This window comes from Chiloscyllium plagiosum, unplaced genomic scaffold (assembly GCF_037043375.1).
Source record: "Chiloscyllium plagiosum isolate Xiang-an unplaced genomic scaffold, Cpla_swu_hap1 HiC_scaffold_12, whole genome shotgun sequence".
Lineage (NCBI taxonomy): Eukaryota > Metazoa > Chordata > Chondrichthyes > Orectolobiformes > Hemiscylliidae > Chiloscyllium > Chiloscyllium plagiosum.
The window spans coordinates 37,725,394-37,750,039 of NW_028270150.1; the positions used below are offsets into that span (position 1 = coordinate 37,725,394).

Genomic DNA, 24,646 nt, shown 5'->3' on the forward strand with positions numbered 1-24,646 from the left:
ATTGCAAAGATGATAATTATTTGTGCAGGTTGACATAAGAGTTATAGAGTCATACACACATACAGCACAGAAATAGACAGTTTGATCCAACCTGTCCGTGCTGAACATATCCCAAACTAAACTAGCCCCGTCCAATTAGATTAGATTCCCTACAGTGTGGAAACAGGCCCTTCGGCCCAACCAGTCCACACCGACCCTCTGAAGAATAACCTACACAGACCCATTTCCCTCTGCCTAATGCACCTAACACTATGGGCAATTTAGAATGGCCAATTCACCTGACCTGCACATCTTTGGACTGTGGGAGGAAACCAGTGCACCCAGAGGAAACCCACGCAGACACAGGAAGAATGTGCAAACTCCACACAGTTGCCCAAGGCAGGAATCGAACGTGGGACTCTGGTGCTATGAGGCAGCAGTGCTAACCACTGAGCCATTGTGCCTCCTGCCTGCTCCTGAGTCCATATCTCTTTATGTACTTAATTTAGTGTCTTTTAAACGTTGTAACTGTGTTTGCATCCACTACTTAATCAGGAAGTTCATTCCACATGCAAACCACTCGCTGTGTAAAACAATTGTGCCTCATGTCTTTTTTAAATCTCTCCCTTCTCACCTTAAAAATATATTCCCTTGTCGTGACATTCCTGACTGCTGATGATGATGGTGATTCGCAAGATGATGCTGTAAGGTAATTCAGAAATGTACAGGCAACAACATGAGCAATGCAGGGCTTTATGAGCTTCCAATGGAGCGCATTTTTTCCAATGGCAAACTAGACTAGGCTTCTAATGAAACATCAATACTACAATTGATTTGTATTTTTGATGGTCATGTGATACATGGTATATACTGAAGTGTATAAAAATGTAACAAAACGTTCTCATTTGAGCTGTATTCCCATATGCATATTGTACAATGAAAGCCTTTACCTGTGTGGACCATCAACCATCTCATTTCTTAACACATGTTGACAATTGATAATGTGAGCAGGTTACCTACTAATGACCTTGAAGCTGGACAATCAGATGTCCCACAGGGGTAGGTTTTAAAATGCCTATAGTACAGATAGAGGCCATTTGTCCATTGAGTCTATACCAACTCTCGAAAAAGTATCTCACCCTCCAATCCTGTCCCCATAATCCCACATTTGCCATGGCTAGTTTAACTTGTCTGCACACCCCTAGACTCTTTGGAAAATTTTGCATGGCCAATCCACCTAGCCTTCATATCTTTAGACAGTGGAAGGAACCCTATGTAGACAAGTGAGGAATGTGCAAACTCAAAATAGACAGTCACCCAAGGCTGGGATTTAGCCCAGAACCCTGGCGCTGTGAGGTAGTAGTGCTAACCACTGTGAGACCATGCCACCTTTTTATTTACCTTTCTTTACCACCTTTAGGTAAGGTGTTAGTTTGGCAGCTGGATGAATAGTCAACTAGAATCGAATTTGGAGATGGTAGAGTAGAACTGTTGATGTCTATTTTGTTCCACAAATCCAGACGACTCAAGTTTTCTGTACAACAGCAGTAGCCTTATTATCAGACAGCCGGCGAGAGATGTTAAGCGTCTCTAAAGTAGCCGTATGTCTGCTTGTGGTGGCACTTCTCCACGAATCTCTGCCCTACACACAGAGACAGCATATTTCATAGGAATTAAACAAAAGGTTTATCAGTCACATGTATGATTGTCATCACATAGTTTAAAGTAGGTAATTATGAATTTACAAAGCTCAATGAATGTCGATGTCCTGTGATAACGTGTGAATGGATTACAGAAACTGATTATCGTATTCTTCATGATTATGTGTTGATGGGAAGAGATTAAGGCAGAAGGGTTTTGCCTGCTGTAAGTGGGGATTCACATACCTATGCTAATATGGAGGGGAAGCAAAACATTGGGAGCGGGAGGCAGTTTAACAGGGTTATGGCCAAGGCTATAAGTCTTGTCTGGAAAGGGCAAATCCCTCTATTTGGGGCTCCAGGGGGAATCCACATGCATGGCTCCACTAGACTCTATTTCTGAGATAAAAACAATGACTGCAGATGCTGGAAACCAGATTCTGGATCAGTGGTGCTGGAAGAGCACAGCAATTCAGGCAGCATCCGAGGAGATACAGTCAGCATCTCCCCTACTGAGATGGTCTGTCTGTATTATAAGAGTCCAGGCTTTTAGTTAATAATGCAGTAAGTCCTTTGGCAGTGGATTGTTTAACCCTTGCATCCCCAATGTGTCCTGAAAGAGAAACAAAGCATGGAACTGACCCCCCCCCCCCACCGCCCCCCCGCCAGTGACCACACTCCCATGCCGTCGCTGAACCCCTTGTCGATAGTTAGGAGAGTCTAGATTTCCTGTGTGATGTGTTTAATATGTATGTACGTCAGTGTTGCTCATGAACTCATCAAGGAAGTAGGTGCAGCACTCTGCCCCAACAATGGCACAGGTATCACCCTCCTTGGCTAGTAGGAAGTCCAGTGCCAAATGATTCTGGATGCCAAAGTCCTAACTGCAAGTATTTCTGTGTTAATTTCAGATCGGGCACTAGCCGTATCATTGGTGACCCTTTCCCATACAGTCCTGAGCTGGCTAATTTCTTGGGAATGTAAATAGATTCCTGTTGGGGTGGGGAGAACATTCCCACCCAGGTGATGAACTTGGGTGGGACCTTCTAGATCTCGGCAATGACGGTAGGTTGCCCAGAACTCGAATGCGAGGTACAACATACCCCATGTAGCACAACCCTTCCCAAACTGAGGGAAGCCTAGGGTAGGCTTTCAAACTGCAAATGAAGTGTGTGCTGTCTAAGCTGTCAGGGTGGAAGCAGTGCCCCCCCCTCCCCCCACCCAAAGCCTGGGAGCTGGATTATTCCAGAGGTGGCCTGAAGTTCTGTTGGGGATGGTGGACCAATCAAATATAAAGTACCCATATTCTGTTAAGTTCTGAATAGGTTCAACCCAGGGGATGGTAGAGGAGCATTCACTCATTCCCACATAAATGCCTTTGGTGGGCTTCCCTTCCCACCTGAAACAAATGGTGATGTAGTCGATGTTGATGTTGAGAACTACAAGGGAGGGGGGGTCTATGTGATTGGTTGTAGTTAGGGGAGCCCTTCATCAGTAATTAGGGTGATACCAGCCCCTGAAGGAGGTCAGGTTATACTCTACCGACTGCCACTCTTGTACATCATCGGTGTTAGCAAGGTCACTGGAAAGGCTTCGACGCAGTAGCCATTTGGCCAGTTCGTGCCAGCGAAAAGGTACAGGCCCCAAAGAGATTCCTCCTATCGAGTGGGGTGGCATGTGGGCACATACCCAGCAGTGGGTGTCTCTCCCCATTACATGGGCTGTCTGAGAGGCTCGATGCAAAAAGGTATCATGTTGAAGGCTGTCAATTTGGGATTTATCCTTTCTCAAGGCCCCCTCTCACCATGGTCACAAGTATGAAAAACATCTTTGTCCGTAGTTGGTGTCGGTTCCACGCTGACTCTTTTACAGTCGGTTCTGTGTGTCCACAGAATGGTTTTGTACTTTCACAGCTGTGGGAGAGGGTAGTAACACCTGGAATGGTACTTTCCATCTTGGTCCCAGCTTTTTTCGTTCCCAGCCCTTTATCAGGATGAAGTCCCCTGGCTCAGCAGCGGGGTAGTCCCCTTCAGGCAGATTGTCGCTTTCTCTGTAAGCCTGGCATACCTGTGAATGCAAACTTTGGAGAGATTTGGTTAGCCCCTGTAGGTACACCCCCACCTCCTCTCCCAGGGTGTTCATATCCAGTCTCTTAGGGAGGGAGAGGGTGTGTCTGATTATCCCAGGTCCTCATGGGCTTCCTGTAAACCACCTCAACAGGAGACAGACTGGTTTTACTTGAAGGGGTAACCCTCATGTGGAACAGGGCCAAGGGGAGGACCTTCGTAGGATATGTGGAACAGTCCATCTTCCGCAGCTACACTGGCACCACCCCCCATCTTTTCATCCGCTACATCGATGCCTACGTCTCCGCCGCATCTGCTCCCAGGAGGACCAGTTCCAAATCCGTACAACCCAGATGGCCTCCTTCTTCAAGGACTGCAATTTCCCCTCAGACGTGGTCGACGATGCCCTCCACCGCATCTCTTCCACTTCCTGCTCCTCCGCCCTTGAGCCCCGCTCCTCCAACCGTCACCAGGACAGAATCCCACTGGTCCTCACCTACCACCCCACCAACCTCCATGTACAGCGTATCATCAGCCGTCATTTCCGCCACCTCCAAACAGACCCCACCACCAGGGATATATTTCCCTCCCCTCCCCTGTCAGCGTTCTTAAAAGACCACTCCCTCCGTGACTCCCTCGTCAGGTCCACACCCCCCACCAACCCAACCTCCACTCCCGGCACCTTCCCTTGCAACCGCAAGAAATGCAAAACTTGCGCCCACACCTCCCCCTTACTTCCCTCCAAGGCCCCAAGGGATACTTCCATATCCGCCACAAATTCACCTGCACCTCCACACACATCATCTATTGCATCCGCTGCACCCGATGTGGCCTCCTCTATATTGGGGAGACAGGCCGCCTACTTGCAGAATGTTTCAGAGAACACCTCTGGGACACCTGGACCAACCAACCCAACCACCCCGTGGCTCAATACTTCAACTCCCCCTCCCACTCCACCAAGGACATGCAGGTCATTGGACTCCTCCATCGTCAGACCATAGCAACACGACGGTTGGAGGAAGAGCGCCTCATCTTCTGCCTGGGAACCCTCCAACCACAAGGGATGAACTCAGATTTCTCCAGTTTCCTCATTTCCCCTCCCCCCACCTTGTCTCAGTCAAATCCCTCGAACTCAGCACCGCTCTCCTAACCTGCAACCTTCTTCCTGACCTCTCCGCCCCCGCCCCACTCGGGCCTATCACCCTCACCTTGACCTCCTTCCACCTATTGCATTTCCAATGCCCCTCCCCCAAGTCCCTCCTCCCTACCTTTTATCTTAGCCTGCTGGACACACTTTCCTCATTCCTGAAGAAGGGCTTATGCCCGAAACGTTGATTCTTCGTTCCTTGGATGCTGCCTGACCTGCTGCGCTTTTCCAGCAACACATTTTCAGCTCTGATCTCCAGCATCTGCAGTCCTCACTTTCTCCCCAAGGGGAGGACCTTCAACCAGCTTAGGCCTGTTTCCTGTTGTAGCTTTGTCAGCATTTTTTTAGGGTACTATTTGCTCGTTTCACCACTCCAGCTGCTTTTGAGTGGTGAGTGCAGTGGAATTGTTGTTTTATTGCCAGTTCCCTACACATCCACTGATTAATTTTAGCCACAAAGTGTGGCCCATTGACTGAGCTTATTGTCTCTGGGAGTCCTTGACGGGGAATTATTTCCCTCCACAATATTTCTACCACTGTTGTAGCCGTGTTGCCCCTTGTCAGGATTGCCTCAATCCATCTGCTGAAGACATCTACTATTACCAAAGAATACTTATAACATTGTACCCTGGGTAATTCTGCGAAATCTAGTTGTAGACAATTGAAATGCCCACCAGACGAGGGAGTAGTCCCAGAACTGCAGGGCATCCCTTTTCCAGCATTTGTCTTTTTGCGGACTGAGCATGCTTTGGCTCATTTCTCAGCCATTGTTTTGGGAACCGGGTGCCACCAGATTTGTAGCAAAGTGCTGACCATTCCCTCCTTGCCTAGGTGTGTACAGTTCTGTACAATATCCATCAAGATTGGTAAAAGCAAAGAAGGAACACAGACCTGTCCTACAGTTTGGTATGAAAGTCAAGGGTGCACCCAATCTGTGACCCGCAGTCTGTGATCCACTGCAGGGGCATTCCCCCCCCGTAAGTGATGTATCTCACCTAGGTCTGGTATACCCGTCCTCATACATTTTGTAACGAGGTGTTGCTGTGAGCCCAATGGAACAGGAAAGCCGGGTGTAAGGTTGCCTGGTTGGTGGCGGCATCTACTTGCGCGTTACCCTTGGAGATTCTGTCAGCAGCAACAGTGTGAGCTGAACATTTGATCACCACTAGGCTGGATGGTAACTGTGAGGCCTGCAGGAGGTTATGCACAAAAACAGCATTACTAATGGGTTACCCGTAGAGGTTAAAAATCCCTTATGCTCCCAAAAGGTGCCATAGTCATGGGCAACACTGAAAGCATAGTGAGAGTCATATTGTTCTCTTTGAATCTGTCGCTTAAATCATCATAAGTATGGACCGGTCCCTTTCTGTCACTCTCGCCCATTTGTTCCTGCCACTTAGTGACTTTTTCTGGTGACAAGATCATACAACAAAGGGCAAACAGATCCCGGGATGTTGCACTGCCCATTTGAATTATGTGCCGGACGTGTTGGGCAGGTTTATCTTTAGCGATCTGGAGTCTGATTCAACAACTTGCACTTTAAACAAACCAATTACCTTGAAATTGTAATATCCCACATAATGATTTCAAAAGCCAGTTTAAGCTAAAAATCTCAGAATCTATCGTGCCAGTTTAACCTCTAAAAAGGTTGGGGGAGGGGAGCAACAGGGGTAAAAGAATCAACATACACATGCATATTAGGATTGTGTTTGGAATGTTTCTTCAACATGAAAGGGTACTTTAAAATCTCTGAGGGACAGAAGGAAGTTGCAATAGTCAAAGTGAAGATTCAATGATCATTAAAGTTTGAACTGTATAAAGGGTCCTACTTACAAAACCTGGCTTAGCATTCAGCTAGGGCATAGAACTTACAGATTTATGATAACCAGTAACACGTCCATGTGTGGGTGGGAAGCAAAGACCAGTGGAAACACTGTACACAGATCAAGGAGTGTAAAGAAAAATAAGAACTCAGAGGCTGAGGGGTGACCTTATAGAGGTTTATAAAATCATGAAGGACATGGATAGGGTAAATAGACAAGGTCTTTTCCCTGGGGTGGCAGAGTCCAGAACTTAGATTTAGGGTGAGTGGGCAAAAGTTTAAAAGGGTCTTCAGGGGCAACTTTTTCATGCAGAGGGTGATGCGTGTATGGAATGAACTGCCAGAGGAAGTGATGGACGTTGGTACGATTACAACATTTAAAAAGCATCTGGGGATGTGTATGTGTGTAGGAAGAAGGGCTTAGAGGGATATGGGCCAAGTACTAACAAAAGGGACTAGACTAGGTTAGGATATCTGGTTAGCATGGATGACTTGGACCAAAGGGTCTGTTTCTGTGCTGTACATCTTTATGAATCTATGACTCTATGACTGGTGTCTGCTATGTTCTCTCTTCACAGAATCAGGAAATAGCAGTATTAGTAATACGTTTGGAATTTGTGATTGCACAGGAACCAAGTGGCTTGCCAGGGGACCCAACTAGGCCTGTTCTATAGGAACTTGAACAAAGCTTGCAATCATGAGTGTGGAGAATAACTGTCACGGTTAACAAACTCAAATGGCTAAGGAGTAGCTCAGGACAGCTGGGAATCGGGAATTGCAGTGTCTGAGTGTTCCAAAGTGCAGCAATGAAGGTTTCTTTTATACTTAAGCTGATATGTTTAAATCTGACGACAGTATCCTCCCCTGCACATTCGATTTTATATTCTTAATTATAGCTACACTTGTGTCAGATTAAATATTACTCAAGCTGTCAACCTGTCTAACCACTATGAGTATTGTCACATTTTGGACAACCTGTTTAATATTTGTAACCTGACTGAGAGAAACCACTAAACTCCACTGAGTGCACATGTACACATGGCCCAATTGTGCACCGCTAGAGTCACTGATTCAATTGTAACCATTAATTTTAAAACATATATTTGTCGAAGGGCTAATCTGTATTTACTAATGAATTAAAATCGTCAATATAGCAAGCTCGTTGACTTTTAAATGACATTCAGCAAAGCATTGTTCAAAAGGAATTTACATTTGATGTGAATTTAAATGTTACGGCAAAACACTTAAAATTACAAGGATCATAGGAGATAGCAATAAAGGACTGACCCAATCATATGGCTTGCTGCTTGGGAATAGAGAATGTCTGCCCACATCCCTTAGGGATAGGGATGAAAATGATATATGGTTTAATTATCACCTTAAATTATATTCTTGAGATTTCCAGTGCTGCCACAAAGTGATGATATAATGTGTCGGAGAGGAATACTGCTTGAAGTCTAGTGAACCTCAATATCAGTACAGTATCATCCATTGCTCAGTGAGCAATTCAAGTCTCTGCTTTCAACCCAGATCCCAGAGATGCTTGGACATTTGGTGATGACTAACATCTTCCCTCACCGTTTCTCCCTCCCTTCCCCGCAACCCTCTCCCCAACTTTCCCCTCTCCCCCAACACAACCATAGGAAGTGGATGAACATAACTGATAATCTAACTGAGGACTGGCTGAGATACCTACTTCCCAAGGAGAAACAAATCCTGAAACTGCTGGAATGTCTATGGAAAATGAAGGGATTGGCCTGGACAGCAATGAAGCAATATCAGTGAATCCAATTAGAAATTGAACAACCTGTAGAGAATGTGAGGCTGAAATGGATTTTGCAAGGCAGTGGCTGAGGATTTGGGACTAGGGTATTAAGTTGGATGCTCATCCCTGGATTAGAATTTCTTCCCATGTACTGGTGGTGGTGCCACTGAAAATCACTATTGACTGTGGAGTTGCTGCTAGCATTGATGGTAGGGCTTTTTGGGAGGTATGAGCTATAGCTATGCAAAGTAATTGGACCTCACAAATGTAATCTGCTGACTCACCAGAAGAATCCAGGATGAGGAACAAGAACCACCAAAGATTATGACTTCCTTGGGCACAGCCAGTGGCTGAAAATGGAGGGGGTGGGGATAAAGGTGTGGGGGTGCGCAAGCTGTGAATGCCCATGGGTATAGAAATTAATTCAACAGCTAGAAATGTGTATGTATGTACATAGCAGCTTGAGAGGTTGGTGTAGGACAATGCTTCCCAATCTTTTCAGTATCGAGGCACACTTCAACGAGTCAAGCAATGAATCCCATGGCACACAGACAGGAATTCCTTTCTCCTGCCCATGCCCAGTGATGAATGTTAGCAGATACTTTCTTCAATAAGACACTGAGGCTCCAGATGAGATCAGAAGCATGCAAGAGGCCTTGGTGCTCAGATAAAGCAGCACTGCTTCCTGAAAGTTTCACAGCACACTTCTCACTTTGTTGCGGCACACCTATTGAAAACCCACTGGTGTCGGATGACAACTGATTCAGGCTTTAAGGTTTAAAACAAAATTATTGAATGTAAGCTTACTTCAGAATGGCTCAGACATAGGGGAGACATGAACCACTTAGTTCTACAAAGAGACACAATTATCACAGTGTTTGTGAAAAATCCAACTTAAAAATTATAGAGAGCGATAATTACTGTAAATAGGAGCCTGTTTGCAGTTTCAAAGGGCATGGTCACTGGACATGGGCAAAACAGGAAGTTGATTAGCCTACAATGGAAAGCATTTATCCCAATCTGGGACGGAGTTAGTTCTTTTAATCAAACATTGATACTGTAACTGCCTTGTATAGCCTAAGGTCATATGACAAAGTGAATTAAAATATTAAGGAACTGTTGCTTGATGAACAGCCTCTTTCTTGAACTGTGTCCCCCATAAAGTAAACTAAAGTCTTTACCTTGTTTGAATTCCCAACAACTCTGTCAAGATGATTGTTGAAGCATTACAACAAAGCCACTTAAGGAGCGGATTGGTATGTGTGATTTGGTTATGAAAGTGTGGAGGATGGTGATTTGTACAGATATTATAACATGTTCAGTCCATACTCTGTTGCCAATTAGAATTCACTGCTGTGAAAAGAAGTGAAATTGAATAAATGTGCAACCATGGCTTTTGTTTTTAGTCAACTGACCCAACTCTCTCTCTCTCCCTGACTCTCTCCCTCTCTGATCCTCACCCTTCTCTCAGGGGAACAGCCCCCAGCATATCCCATCGATCTGACGTTTTTACGCAGAGCGTGCTACATGTATGGAATGAGGAAGTGGTGGAGGCTGGTACAATTACAACATTTAAAGGGCATCTGGATGGGGAAATGAACAGGCATATAGTATGCTTGCCTTCATTGGACAGGGTATTGAGAATAAGAGCTGGCAGGTCATTATACATTATACAAGACATTGGTTAGGCCACATTTAGAATACTGTGTACAGTTCTGGTCGCCATATTACCAAAAGGATGTGGATGCTTTGGAGAGGGTGCAGAGAAAGTTTACGAGGATGTTGCCTGGTATGGAAAGTGCTTGCTATGAAGAGAGGTTGAGTAGGTTAGGTTTATTTTCATATTACAAATAAGTGAGGCATCCTCAAGCTGAGAAAAGCCAGGGCAGGGCAACATAACATAAAAGATCACCTGAGAAGGAATGAAGATTTTTAATTTGGCCTTAGCTAACTTTTGCTCTATCCCATTACAGAATGCCTTTTATCCATGACAGCTTTTGAGGCCCCTCTTGAAGGGTCGTAAATTTTCACTTTAGTCACAGCATCATTCTGTAACCATGACATTCAAAAGGAAGGCACAGATCCTTCTTAAATCCAGTCTTTTTAAAAATCCCAGGAAGTGCCCCAAATTGTTACGATCCCACTTGATGTTATTACTGAAAGATTCAGATCCCAGACTGAAATTTGGCTTTATAGGTCATACTTTGTTTTGTTTGGTTTTAACGAGATGGTCCTTCACTCAAATATAAGGACACAATGCTGCAGGTTAGTTTTAACAATAAAACAGAAGGATATTAAGCCAAAAAAAGAATAAATCAATCAATCTATCTATATATAGCACAAACTTAATGTTTTGAAACAAATGATAAAATACAACCAAGCCCTCCCTCGCACAGTACCCAGAAGAGCCTCTTATACTGTACTTACATCAGAGGAAGAATTGCTTTCTGTAAAGCCTTGATAAACTTAATTTAACTGTGGTTTCAGCTCTCACAGTCTGGAAAATCTGAGAACCTCTTCCTGGAACTTTTATAAACCTTGCTTTAAACATTCTCAGTTTCAAATAACCTCTTCAGGGTTTTACCCAAACAGTTCTGGAAGCTCCTTCCTCGAAGGTGATCTAATTTCTGACTTCTCCCTTTCTCAGGAGCACTGCTTTACACATCCAACTTGACCAAGTCTTCTGCGGAAGAGAAGTTTTTTTTAAAAAAATGTTTCTTTTAAACAACTTTTCAGTTCCTTAAACACAAAAAGAGCAAAATCTCAAAATTTCAAACCAAGAACTTACTGTACAATGATTTGCCTTGACCTGTCATAAAACTCTCCTATTGTGAACAAAAGCCCTTTTCAGTCCTGGAAGCTACTTCTGTGCCAAGTCAAATACAGAAAAACTTACACGTTAGTTATTAATCCCTCCAGACACACAGAAAAATTCATGTCACTGCTTCAAAAATCTAAGTTTAAAAGAAATGATATTGGAATTTATATAAATATCCCACTTACATCACACGTCAGGTATGTATCTCCGATATGTTCAACGTTGCACAGACAGCTGCTCTTGCCGTATTCTGAGATCCACAGTCAGAGCCGTGCGGTGTCATATTCACAATCTCAATCTCTCTCTCCAACATCACCATATTATGCTGGCTCAGGTTAAACCTTCTGAGTTTCGTGGTGAAATTGCATAATCACATTAAAAAATTACACAATATTTATATGTTTTTTAAGAGATAGTACAGCTTTAATTACAGGAAAAGACCAATCACATATAATAAGGTGACATGATATACAGCAGGTTAATCCAATGGTATTCCCCAGGAAAAGGTTCTTAATTTACATGGGACACCATCCCATTTGAGCAGTTCAAGGTTAGTTCAAATACCAAATCACTGTCTTATGATTCATATTATGAAAACTCCATTGCTTTCTCTTATCTCTAAATACAACCAACTTAGCAAAGGATCAGTTCAAGTTCACAGAGCCAAATCATTACTTGCAGCCATTTTGATGTGTTATTTTAAATTGAAAAGCCATTTTGTGGTTAATAAAAATCTACATATACTTGTTGCTTCTGACAACAGCCTAATTTCAAATTTTAGATCCTCATTCCCACTTTGGTCATTCTATGACCACACCATAAAGGCATGGATCATATTCAGCCAATTTGATGGCAGCGAAAGACTGCAATATTTTCTCTTCCTCCAAAGGGGAACCAGGCGCAGACAATCCTCATCTAGATTTAAGTGGAGAAGAAGCATTTTCTGGGTGGAACCAATGTTGTCAATAGAGGCTAATACTTTAGCAATAATACAGTTAACAATAGCAATACCAACAAGAAGACCAACTAAAACAATATTAGCATACATAGCCATATTGATTAGCCAGTTGTACCAGAGCCAAAATCCCAATCTCCCCTTCCTGCATCTTCTTTCATTTGGTTGACAAAAGTGTGGATGTTATCTATATGTCTAGTAATGTTTTCGAAAAGATTAGTGATCCTCATGATGGACTTTCCTTTGACTATGGTGCAAACTCCACCTTCCGTCGCAAGTATGTAATCGAGAGCATAGTGGTTTTGTTGGGTAAATAGGTGCAAGTCTGAAAGTATGTCCCCTTCTATTAGGGCAGCAGTTGGCTCATTTCACAAATTGTGAGTCCACAATGAGATAATTATGGTTTTGATAACTAATAACTCCTGAAGACCCTCCTACGGAAAGAACACTAAAAGCTGCATATGCTAATGAGTGAGTTTTGCTGTTTGATAGAGCCTTTAGATTCTTCCATTCTGCACAAAAATCAGTAGAAACTGAACATTTAACAGGGAATTCGAGTCTTGTTGCCAGGTAACTGGACAGGGAACAGTAGTTGGAAATAGTATTCCTACAGCTACAGCATGAGGAGTACTTGCTCTATTCAGAACAAGGTAGTTAGATGCCTTATTATAATTGAAAAAATAAATCCAGGTTTAGTATGGATAATGGAGGTACTTTCCCAATAGGAAGCAGGCCTTTCTTTGCGACTTCCTGGAGTACTTGGGTAATCCATGATTACATAGTTTGGTCCTGAATGTAAAGGCTGAAAATCATTTAGTCGAATGAGGTGGGTCTCTTGATAAGAGACGTGGTCGACATCCCAGAATAGTTCTACCCATCCAATAATTGGGAAAATATTAGTGCTATTAGGGGTATCATAATGGAGGTGAGTGTTTTTACCCACCTCACAAAGGGTTTGAGTACCAGTGGTAATAGAGACATATTCCTCCTTAAGGCATACGCATGAGATGCAAAGTCCTTCAGGGAAGCAATAACGGCTTATACATTTTCTCATAGTATAGGGAATAATTTTAGACACTTTTACATAAGTGCACCCCCATCCCTTACCATTGCAGCAATTTGGATAGGATAGCGCAGATTTATTGGAGGAAGTCCATAATCCTGTAAATACTTTAGAACTATTCTATATCGGCACTCCCGGCACCTTCCCCTGCAACCGCAAGAAATGCAAAACTTGCGCCAACACCTCCCCCCTTACTTCCCTCCAAGGCCCCAAGGGACACTTCCATATCCGCCACAAATTGACCTGCACCTCCACACACATTATCTATTGCATCTGCTGCACCCGATGTGGCCTCCTCTATATTGGGGAGACAGGCCGCCTACTTGCGGAACGTTTCAGAGAACACCTCTGGGACACCCGGACCAACCAACCCAACCACCCCGTAGCCCAACACTTTAACTCCCCCTCCCACCCCACCAAGGACATGCAGGTCCTTGGACTCCTCCATCGCCAGACCATGGCAACACGACATTTGGAGGAAGAGCGCCTCATCTTCTGCCTGGGAACCCGCCAACCACAAGGGATGAACTCAGATTTCTCCAGTTTCCTCATTTCCCCTCCCCCCACCTTGTCTCAGTCAAATCCCTTGAACTCAGCACCGCCTTCCTAACCTGCAATCATCTTCCTGACCTCTCGCCCCCACCCCACTCCGGCCTATCACCCTCACCTTGACCTCCCTCCACCGATCGCATTTCCAAAGCCCCTCTCCCAAGTCCCTCCTCCCTACCTTTTATCTTAGCCTGCTGAACACACTTTCCTCATTTCTGAAGAAGGGCTTATGCCCGGAACGTTGATTCTCCTGTTCCTTGGATGCTGCCTGACCTGCTGCGCTTTTCCAGCAACACATTTTCAGCAACTATTCTATACCCCCATGTTAGGACTTAGAAGGATAAAAGGGGTCAGGGAGTCTCTTACTGAAGTAAGGGGGTAACAAACTACTTCATCCTCTCTCAATATTTTATTATGGGTTTCTAGAAACAAATTGCTAGTGAAGGATAACATCCCCCCCCCTTTGTCTCTTTTACTACGTGATCTATCTGAAAGGTGACAAGGCTTTGCAGGGATATCCATAGTACAATTGAAATCAAACTGGCACACAACATCATTACAGGGTAAAGACCATTTATACTTGTTCTGTAAATGAACTGTTCAATCTTTTTCATTCAGTTGACCACTGCAATAGTCATTCTTGTTAACATTCAGTCTCTCGGCACACAAGGACATCTCCCTGGCATAGTTGGTACACAGTCTTTGTTTGCTCAGGATCGCACAGGTTAACTGGCCCTTCTTGTGCACCAATGCTGGCAATGGCAAGTCCACACAGCAGGTCAAGTTCGATCTTTATCATCTCCACCCTTGCAAGGTTGGAGGCTGCGGACTGTCCATTGTAATAAAGAATAATTCATTTCCTCCTTGTATATAAGTATATACAATATACAAATAATCAATTAAAATAGGCAGCAGCAAAGAAGTAACACAAACTAATCTAGGAGGGGTCACCCATATTCTGGTTTATCGCGGGAGTACCTATTGAGGCCATAATTTGTGCTCTTCAGTAGCGGCTTCCCATGTGATTTCTGCATCTTACCCAGGTCTGGCATACCCTTCCTTATACAGTGCCCAACCGAGTTTTGCTGGGACCCAATGGGACCAGATGTTTGGGGTGTAAGGCTGCCTGCTTGGCAGCTACATCCATTTGCCCACTACTTTAGAAATAGTATCAGTTTCCTCAGCATGAGCCAAACATCTTGCAATTGCCAGATTGATTGGACAAAACAGCATTACTATAACGCTGCCCCCTTGGGGGATAAAAATCTTCAAAGTTCCCACAAGGCTCCAAAATTGTGGGTCATATTAAAAGCACAATGAAGAGTCAGTGTATATTAGTAGATTTTCCTTTTGATAGGATGAAAGAATGTTGATTCCCAACGTCAGTTCCGAGATAACATTAAAGACATATTACTCCCCATAAACCACATTTCAACAGTTAATGCAAGGGCCGGGCATTTGTCTCTGGGGGTTTTGATGTCTTGCTGTCAGTCTCAAGGGTGAAATGCTGGGGCCTGTATGTTCCCATTTTCAGGATCCCCCTGGGAAAAGGTTGTCCAGCAGTGGTCGTCAGATGGGCACATGAGGCAGGTTCTGTCCCCAGTGGCTATCCTGGTTCCAATCAACCCTATCAGCACTGGCATATGGCATTTGGGGTCACGAGGGCACTGGATATAATTTGTTTTACCTGTAACTTGCATCATGGGTTTAGTCCAGTCCTGGCCATCCCAATAGAAAACCACTGCTCACCTCATTTGCGACTGGAAATCCCTGGACTGGTTTGTACTATTGGTCTGGATCCTGTCAGTGACTCCAGGAGGAAAACATTGCAAAAACATAGGGTTAAACAAAGATAATCGAGCTTCTTGATATTGTTTAATTGTATGCGTCAGACAGATAGGCACATACTTCAGTCTTGTCACAAAAGCCATTCGTATTCAGGCTACTCCCAGAATTTCACTGCATTTACATTTGCATCACCCTTGGACATATTGAGCAAATTGGGCCGGTTTGGTCTTGCAGTTAGGGGCATGCTTCATTAATATAACTCTAATTCCCAAAATGGGACCCGTTTTAGGATGGGGAATTTTTGACTAAATCAAGGATGTCCCAACTCTCATGATGCTGTCTATTTATCCTATCCATGCCCCTCATGATTTTCAAAACCTCTATAAGGTCAGCCTTCAGCCTCCAACATTCCAGGAAAAACAACCCCAGCCTATTCAACCTCTCCCTATAGCTCAAATCCTCCAACCCTGGCAACATCCTTGTAAATCTTTTCTGAACCCTTTCATGTTTCACAACATCCTTCCGATAGGAAGGAGGCCAGACATTTTGTCAGTAATAGGGAAATTATTGGAGAAGATTCTTAAGGACAGGATTTATTCATATTTGAACATTGTACCCTGAAGGTTGCTGCACAGGCGGATAGAGTGGTCAAGAAGGCATATAGTATGCTTGCCTTCATTGGAAAAGGTATTGAGTATAAGAGCTGGCAGGTCATGTTAACATTGTACAAGACATTGGTTAGGCCACATTTAGAATACTGTGTACAGTTCTGGTCGCCATATTACCAAAAGGATGTGGACGCTTTGGAGAGGGTGCAGAGAAAGTTTACGAGGATGTTGCCTGGTATGGAAAGTGCTAGCTATGAAGAAAAGTTGAGTTAGGTTAGGTTTATTTTCATTAGAAAAAAGAAGATTGAGGGGGGACCTGATTGAGGTTTACAAAATCATGAAGGGTATAGACAAGGTGGATAGAGACAAGCATTTTCCCAGGGTGAAGGATTCAGTAATGAGAGGTCACGCTTTCAAGATGAGAGATGGAAAGTTTAAGGGGGATACACGCGACAAGTACTTCACACAGACGGTGGTAGGTGTCTGGAACGTGTTGCCAGCAGAGGTGGTAGAGGCAGGCACGGTAGATTCATTTAAGATGCGTCTGGATAAATGCATGAGTAGGTGGGGAGCAGAGGGATACAAATGCTTAGGAATTGACCGACAGGTTTAGACAGTACATTTGGATCGGCTCAGGCTTAGAGGGCTGAAGGGCCTGTTCCTGGGCTGTAAATTTTCTTAGTTCTTCTTTGTTCTTTGTTTATGGACTCATTAGCAATAGACAGCATGGCTTTGTGAGGGAGAAGCTGTGTCTCACAAACTTAATTGAGTAATTTGAGGAAGTGACAAATATAATTATAATTCAAGGGAGCAGTCACCTCATTGGGGATTTTCTACAGACCCCCTAATAGCAGTAGGGAGATCCAAGAACTCATAGGCCGGCAGATTTTGGAAAAATGCAGATGCAGCAATGTTGTTGTTATGGGTGACTTCAACTTTTCCAATATTGACTGGAACCTCCTTAGTACAGATGGTTTGGATGGAGAAGTTTTTGTCATGTGTGTTCCGGAGGGTTTCCTTACCCAGTATATAGACAGGCCGATGAGGGGAGAGGCCATTTTGGATTTGGTGCTTGGCAATGAGCCAACACAGGTGTCAGATCTCACGGTGGGAGAACACTTTGGTGACAATGACCACAACTGCCTCACATTTGCCATATCCTTGGAATGGGAAAGGAGCAGTTACCTAGGGAAGATATTTAATTGGGGAAAAGGAAACTATGATGCTATCAGACAGGAGTTGGGAAGTGCAGAATGGGAGCAATTGTTCCATAGACATGTGGAGACTGTTTAAGGAGCAATTGTTGCAAGCGATGCACAAATTTGTTCCTCTGAGAAGGGGTAAAATTAAGGAATCTTGGATGACGAGAACAGAGGAGCTTCTCATTAAAAGGAAGAAGGCAGCTCACATAAGGTGGAGGAAGCAAGGATCCAGCACAGCTTTAGAGGATTACAGGTTTGCTAGAAAGGAGCTCAGAAATGGACTGAGGAGAGCCAGGAGGGGACACGATAAAGGCTTGGTAGGAAGGATTAGGGAGAACCCAAAGGCATTTTACTCATATGTGAGGAATAAGAGAATGATCAGGGAGAAGGTGGGGCCGATCAGGGATAGTGTAGGGAATTTGTGCGTGGTGTCTGAGCAGATAGGGGAAGGCCTAAATAAATTTTTTGCTTTGGTTTTCATAAGGAAAGGGACCTTGTTGTGAATGAGAACGTTGAGGAGCTGGGATACGGGCTTGACCAGATTAAGATTGATGAAGTTGATGTGCTGGAAATTTTGGCAAACATTAAGATTGCTAAGTCCCCAGGGCTAGACCAGATTTATCCTAGGCTGCTCCGTGAAGTGAGAAAGGAAGTTGCTAAGCTGCTGGCAAAGATCTTTGCTTCCTCACTCTCCACAGGAGTCGTCCCGGGGGATTGGAGGGCAGTGAATGTTGTTCATCTTTTCAAGAAGGGTAATAGGGAAATCCCTGGCAATTACTGACCAGTCAGTCTTACATCTGTGGTCAACAAGGTTTTGGAAAGAATTCTAAGGGATAAGATTTTTGACTATTTGGAAAAGCATAAAGTGATTAACATAGACATAGACATAGAAATGTACAGCACAGAACAGGCGCTTAGGCCCATGATGTTGTGCCGAAACTTAATCCTAATGTAAAATATAATAACTTAACCTATTCACCCCTCAGCTCACTGCTATCCATGTGCATGTCCAGCAGTCACTTAAATGTCCCCAATGACTCTGCTTCCACCACCTCAACTGACAATGCGTTCCATACATTCACAACTCTCTGCGTAAAGAACCTACCTCTGATGTCTCCTTTATTATTTCCTCCTAATATCTTCAAACTATGACATCTTGTACCAGTCAATCCTGCCCTGGGGAAAAGTCTCTGGCTATTGACTCTACCTATTCCTCTCATTATTTTGTATATCTTGATCAGGTCTCCTCTCTTCCTCCTTCTCTCCAGAGAGAAAAGTCTGAGCTTATTCAACCTTTCTTCATATAGCAAGCCCTCCAGTCCATGCAGCATCCTGGTAAACCTTCTTTGCACCCTCTCCAAAGCCTCTGTATCTTTCCTATAGTAGGGCAACCAGAACTGGACACAAATGGGTGGCACAGTGGTTAGCATTGCTGCCTCACAGCGCCTGAGACCCGGGTTCAATTCCCACCTCAGGCGACTAACTGTGTGGAGTTTGCATATTTTCCCCGTGTCTGCGTGGGTTTCCTCTGCGTGGTCTGGTTTCCTCCCACAGTCCAAAAATGTGCAGGTTAGATGAATTGGCCACGCTAAATTGCCCCTAGTGTTAGGGGTAAGATGGAAAGTATTCTGTCTGGAGGGGAGTGGTGTCCTGCAGGGCTCTGTTCTTGGGCCTCTGCTCTTTCTAGTTTTTATAAATGACTTGAATGAGGAGGTTGAGGGGTGGGTTAGTAAATTTGCAAATGACCCAAAGGTTGGAGGTGCCGTTGATAGTATCAAGGGCTATTGCAGGCTGCAGCGAGACAGACAGGATGCAGAGCTGGGCTGAGAAATGGCAGATGGAGTTCAACCTGGGTAAATGCAAAGTGATGCATTTTGGAAGGTCAAACTGGAATGCTGAATATAGGATTAAAGACAGGATTCTTGTCAGTATGGAGGAACAGGGGGATCTTGGTGTTCAAGTGCATAGATCCCTCAAAGTTGGAGGGATCCCTCAAATATCCCACAAACTGGAATATTGTGTCCAGTTCTGGTCACCACAGTATAAGAAGCATGTGAAGGCTTTGGAGAGGGTACAGAAGCAGTTTAGCAGAATGTTGCTTGGTTTGGAGGGTATTAACTATGAGGAGAGATTGGAGAAATTTAGCTTGTTTTCATTTGAAGTTGGAAGCTGAGATTGACCTGATAGAAGTTTACATAATTATAAGAGACACAGATAGAATGGATAGTTGGAGTTTTTTCCCAGGGTAGAAATATCAATTAATAGGTGACGTAGGTTTAAGGTAAAAGGGGATAAGTTTAATGCAGATGTGAGAGGCAAATCTTTTACACAGAATATGGTAAGTGCCTGGAATGCATGGCCAGAGGAGTGGTGAAGGCAGATCAATAACAATGTTTAAGAGACATTTGACAGTTACATGAATAGGCAGGGATTAGAGGGATACACAATGCGTAGAGGCAGGGGATATTTAGTTTAGAAAGAGTCATGTGTTGGTGCAGGCTTGGTGGGCCAAAGGGCCAGTTCCTGTGCTATACTATTCTTTTTTTTTGTTTAAGTGGGAGACTGATTGCAGGAATAGCAGATGGTAGGAATGCTTAAGGAATCTTTAGAAAAGGAAGCATCAGGAAAAGAAGTAGATACTAAAACAGTAGCAGTAGTACAAAAGAAAAATCTCAGAATGTATTAAGGGAGAGAAAGTTCAGGACAGACATGTTTTTATGTGATAATAAGAAAATCAGAGATTGGGAGATGTCTGAATAATTTATCTCAAAATGGGGGTAAGGGGATGTGGGGTGGAGGTGGTGAGTTGAAGATGGCTAATAGAGAATTTCCTTATGTTTCGAATTAAAGAGGTAAACTAGTAAAGATATTGTGAGATACTGGAACAAGTTCATCATTGATGCTGGTTGAAGACAATCTTTGTCTTCTATATTTATCACATGGAATTTGAAGTCGACCATTTGAGGTTCCAGAGATGCCTCTCAATCTCTCCTTTGCATTGTGTACATACATTCTAAGGTTTGCTAATGTTCACAGATCAAGAGTGTGCACTATGTTTATATTAACAGCCCAGGTATAATCTTATTACAATATTTTCCAAAATGATTTGTACCTTCTTACTTTGCATCATCCTCTATATCAATGTGATGGCCTAGTTAGTGTGGGATTCTGAGGACATGGGACTAGCTAGAGGCAGATCGAACTATAGAAGGTACACAAGCCACAGCAAAGAATTTTTTTATTAAAATGTTTTCCAAAACTAGACAGCATAGGTTTAAGGTGAGGGGGAAAAGATTTAAATAAGGACCTGAGAGATTGCTTTTTCATGCAGAGGGTGGTGTGTGTATGGAATGAGCTGTTGGAGGAAGTGGTGAAGGCTGGTACAATTAAAACTCTTAAAAGGCACCTGGGTGGGTACATGAATAGGAAGAGTTTGGAGGGATATGGGCCAAATGCTGGCAAAGGACCTAGGCCGTATTGAAATGTCTGTTCGGCATGGATGAGTTAGACCGGGAAGGTCTGTTTCTGTGATTTATGACTCTATTTCCTCTGTGCATTTCCTTGCTAATTTTAACCACTCCATCTACTGGTGTTGCTCTATATGACAACCATTAGTGTACTATAAATAAAACTGCAATTTCAGACCAATACCAAGTTAAAGTTTTCAGCTGAAAACAGGAAGCGGTGGCGTGCTTCGAAGTACAAAGAAAAACGTGTCATCATTTCCATACTTTTGTCATTGTTTTTTGGCTCATGAATTCCGCCTTCTTATTTCCTTGTTTCTCAAAAAGGTATGGCGAGCAGTTAATCTTATAAAATTTGTGTGTTAATTTCAACTTTTTTAAGCAGACATGGCAGAAGGAAATAATGATTAGAAGCAGTTACAGAAACTACAATGACTCGTCAAAAATTGAAAGTCCCACACAAATGACCTGGAGTTAAAAGAAGGTAATTACATTGACAGGAGGACGGATCTAGCCCTAGTGGACTCGACAGGAAGACTAAAAGGTAGGACAGTTGATGAGCCGTGGTAAATGTTTAAGGCAAATGTTGGATGCGAATGTCTGGGAATGTGGGGATGGTGCCCGGTTTCCAACATGAAGGTCATTCAGAGCAAATGAGGAGCTGAATCCATGTCAAGTTTTCCTGAAATGCAGCTTTTTGGCGAGATTGCTATGGTAGGAGTCTGAATATTGATAATGTGAGTTATGGTGATAACAAGACATTTCGTTCACTGTCACCTCATCAAAATTCACCTTCTCTTATTCCCTCACTAAGAGCACCTTGGGTGGACTTACAACACATGCTTTGAAGTAGTTCAGGAGAGCAACTCACCATCACCTTCTCAGGGGCAATTAAGAATGGGCAATAAATTCTGCTCTTGACAGGGATGCTCAGAGTCAAAGAAGGAATATAAACAATGTACCCAATTTGATGATCTAAGCCATTAACAAACTTATCTGAAATAATATGAGTGTTTTTAACATTTACTGCTGAGATCGACCAGGCTTTGAGGGAGTCAGTTCCAGATTTCCATTCCTCTCTGTGTGTATTACTGTCCATTGATATCAACAAAGAATGGTCTAGTTCTAATATTAAGGTTATGTCCCCGGTTGGACACCACATCAGAGCAAACAGTTTCCCTCTAACTACTTAGCAACTCCTTTAATCATCCAAGACACTGTAGTTATTTTACCCTTTCATTTTCTGTTATCAACAGCAATTCTCAAACTTTTGTATCTTATGTATCATCATTTTGTCTAAAGTCTTTGGTCCCACCACAATAAAAGCAAAACCCCAATTTTTCCAAGAAGTGTATTTTTACGTGTGTATGCATTTTATTATTACATTAACCACTAACAGAAATTGGAAATTAAAATGATTTTGCTGAGAATATGTTTTGTTGATGATTTGTTAATAAAACTCAATGAGATAATAATTAATAGGACCCATAGTGTTACTGCTCAACATCCAGACCATAACTGTATAACTTTTATACTGTAACAACTTTACATAATCATGTGACACACACACACTGTGAATGTTGCTGTTCTGTATGAAGAATTGATGTCAAATCTTATCTGAACAAGAAGGAAAGATGCATTGTGGGTATCTAATGATCAGGGCCCAAAGAAAAAATCCAGAACATCACTAAGCGAATGTGTGTGTTTGAGGGAGAGAGAAGAGTGAGACAGAATGTGTGTTTGTGAGAGGTAAAGTGAGAGAGAATGTGAGAGAAAGTGTGAGAGGGAGTGAGAGAGTGTGTGTGGAAGAGGCCGAGTGAGAAAGAGTGCATGTGTGTGTGTATTTGAGAGAGTGTGTGAGAGTGAGAGTGAGAGAGTGTGTGTGTATGAGAGAGAGAAAGAGAGCATGTTTGTGAGAGAGAGTGCGTGAGATAGAGAGTGAGAGTGTGTGTGAGAGAGATTGTGAGAGCATGTGTATGAGAAAGAGAGTGTGTGAGAGGGAGAATGAGAGTGTGTGTGAGTGAGAGAGAGAAAGTGTATGTGTGGGAGAGAGTATGTGTGAGAGAGACACAGTGAGAGAGCATGTGTGTGAGTGAGAGAGAGAAAGTGTATGTGTGGGAGAGAGTATGTGTGAGAGAGACACGGTGAGAGAGCATGTGTGTGTGTGAGAGAGGGAGAGTGTGTGTGAGAGGGAGAGAGAGAGAATGTGTATGAGAGAGGGTGAGTTTGTGTGTGTGAGAGAGAGTGTGTGAGAGGGAGAGTGAGAGTGTGTGTGTGCATGTGAGAGAGAGTGACAGTGAATGTGTGTGAGAGACGGGGGAGAGAGAGTCTGAGAGAAAGTGAGAGACAGAGCGTGTGTGAGAGAGAGAGGAGAGAGTGAGAGAGGGAGGTAGGAATTGGGATGTCATGTTAGTGCTATACAGAACATTGATTCGGCCACTTTTAGAATTAAGCGTGAAATTCCGGTCTCCCAGCCAAAAGAAGGATGTTGTTAAACCTGAACGAGTTCAGAAAAGATTTACAAGGATGTTGCTAGTTTGGAGCTATACAGAGAGGCTGATCAGGCCAAGACTTTTCTCTGGAGTGTCAGAAACTGAGGGGTAACCCTTAGAGAGGTTTATAAAATCATTAGGGGCATGGTCTTTTTTCCAGGATGGGAGAATCCAAAACTAAAGGGCATAGGTTTAAGCTGAGAGGGGAAAGATTTAAAAGGGCCTGGAGGGGTAACTTTTTCACGCAGAGGGTGTTACATGTATGGAATGAGCTGCCAGAGGAAGTGGTGGAGGCTGGTACAATTACAGCATTTAAAAGGTATCTGTAAGGATACATGAATAGGAATCGTTTAGAGGGATATGGACCAAATGCTGGCAAATGGCACAAGATCAGTTCAGAATATCTGGTTGGCATGGACGAGTTGGAGCGAAGAGTCTGTTTCTGTGCTATATGACTGTATAAAGAATTGGAACCTGAGCTCTTCAAACCTGCCCTGCCCTCGTCTAGAAACACCTCCATCACCCCCTCATTGATCAGGCGACAGTGCTCCAACATCCCTGCTCCTGTGCCTCAGAAGCTCTCCTCATTCCCCCGACGATCACATCCATTTAATTGCTCCATTTGCTACCCTCCAATCAGTGTTTATTGGCCCTGTGAGTTTGTGTTTCTCAGTGATTATAGGTTAATAATTTGCAGAGAGCTGAAGAAAGATTGGCTGCTCTCCAATTATTTGGCTTAAACCTGCCTCCTTTCTGATATCTTATTTCAAATCTCCAGCTTTATTTTCCAGGGTATTAAATGAAATCATATTCACTCAGGATTCTCAGTGAAAACTACTATGTCCCATTCATTTTGTGATATTCAATTTATTTAATTCTTTTGTTGCAGATTTCCCTATGCAGAACAGGTTGATTGTATATTAATGCACAGTGACCTTCCAGTATGGAAGAACAGGTCATAAAAAAAACGTTCGCCACATTTCCATACATCATTCCTGTTTTAGATTGCTGCTGGTGGTGATGATGGCTGTGATGACTGGGATGGTTGTGACACTGATTTTGAGTTCATCTCATATAAAGGTCTGTGGAATGGTGTCATGAGCTACTTTTGAGTAAACTAATCATTTTTGCCAAGGTTCAAAACAGGATTGTTTAAAAATGGGATGGTTTGTCTCCCATGGATCACATGCTTCAGTTGCCAATATGATTGTTTATTTGTTTTCTCTTTAATATAGAGTTGAGGAAATTTCCCAGGCTGGGTCACATATTCTTGCTGCATTGTGAGAAT

At 43.4% G+C, this 24,646-nt stretch overlaps 1 pseudogene across 1 annotated transcript in view; it reads left to right on the forward strand.

Annotated features, from left to right (window-relative positions):
- The first annotated feature begins 21,114 nt into the window (after nucleotides 1-21,114).
- Nucleotides 21,115-24,646, forward strand: part of LOC122555274 (NXPE family member 3-like) — a 68,594-nt pseudogene continuing 65,062 nt past the window's right edge. The window contains exons 1-2 of the transcript XR_006313221.2: nucleotides 21,115-21,410; nucleotides 24,248-24,438. The product of XR_006313221.2 is annotated as an NXPE family member 3-like (transcript). The remainder of the gene's footprint in view (nucleotides 21,411-24,247; nucleotides 24,439-24,646) is intronic.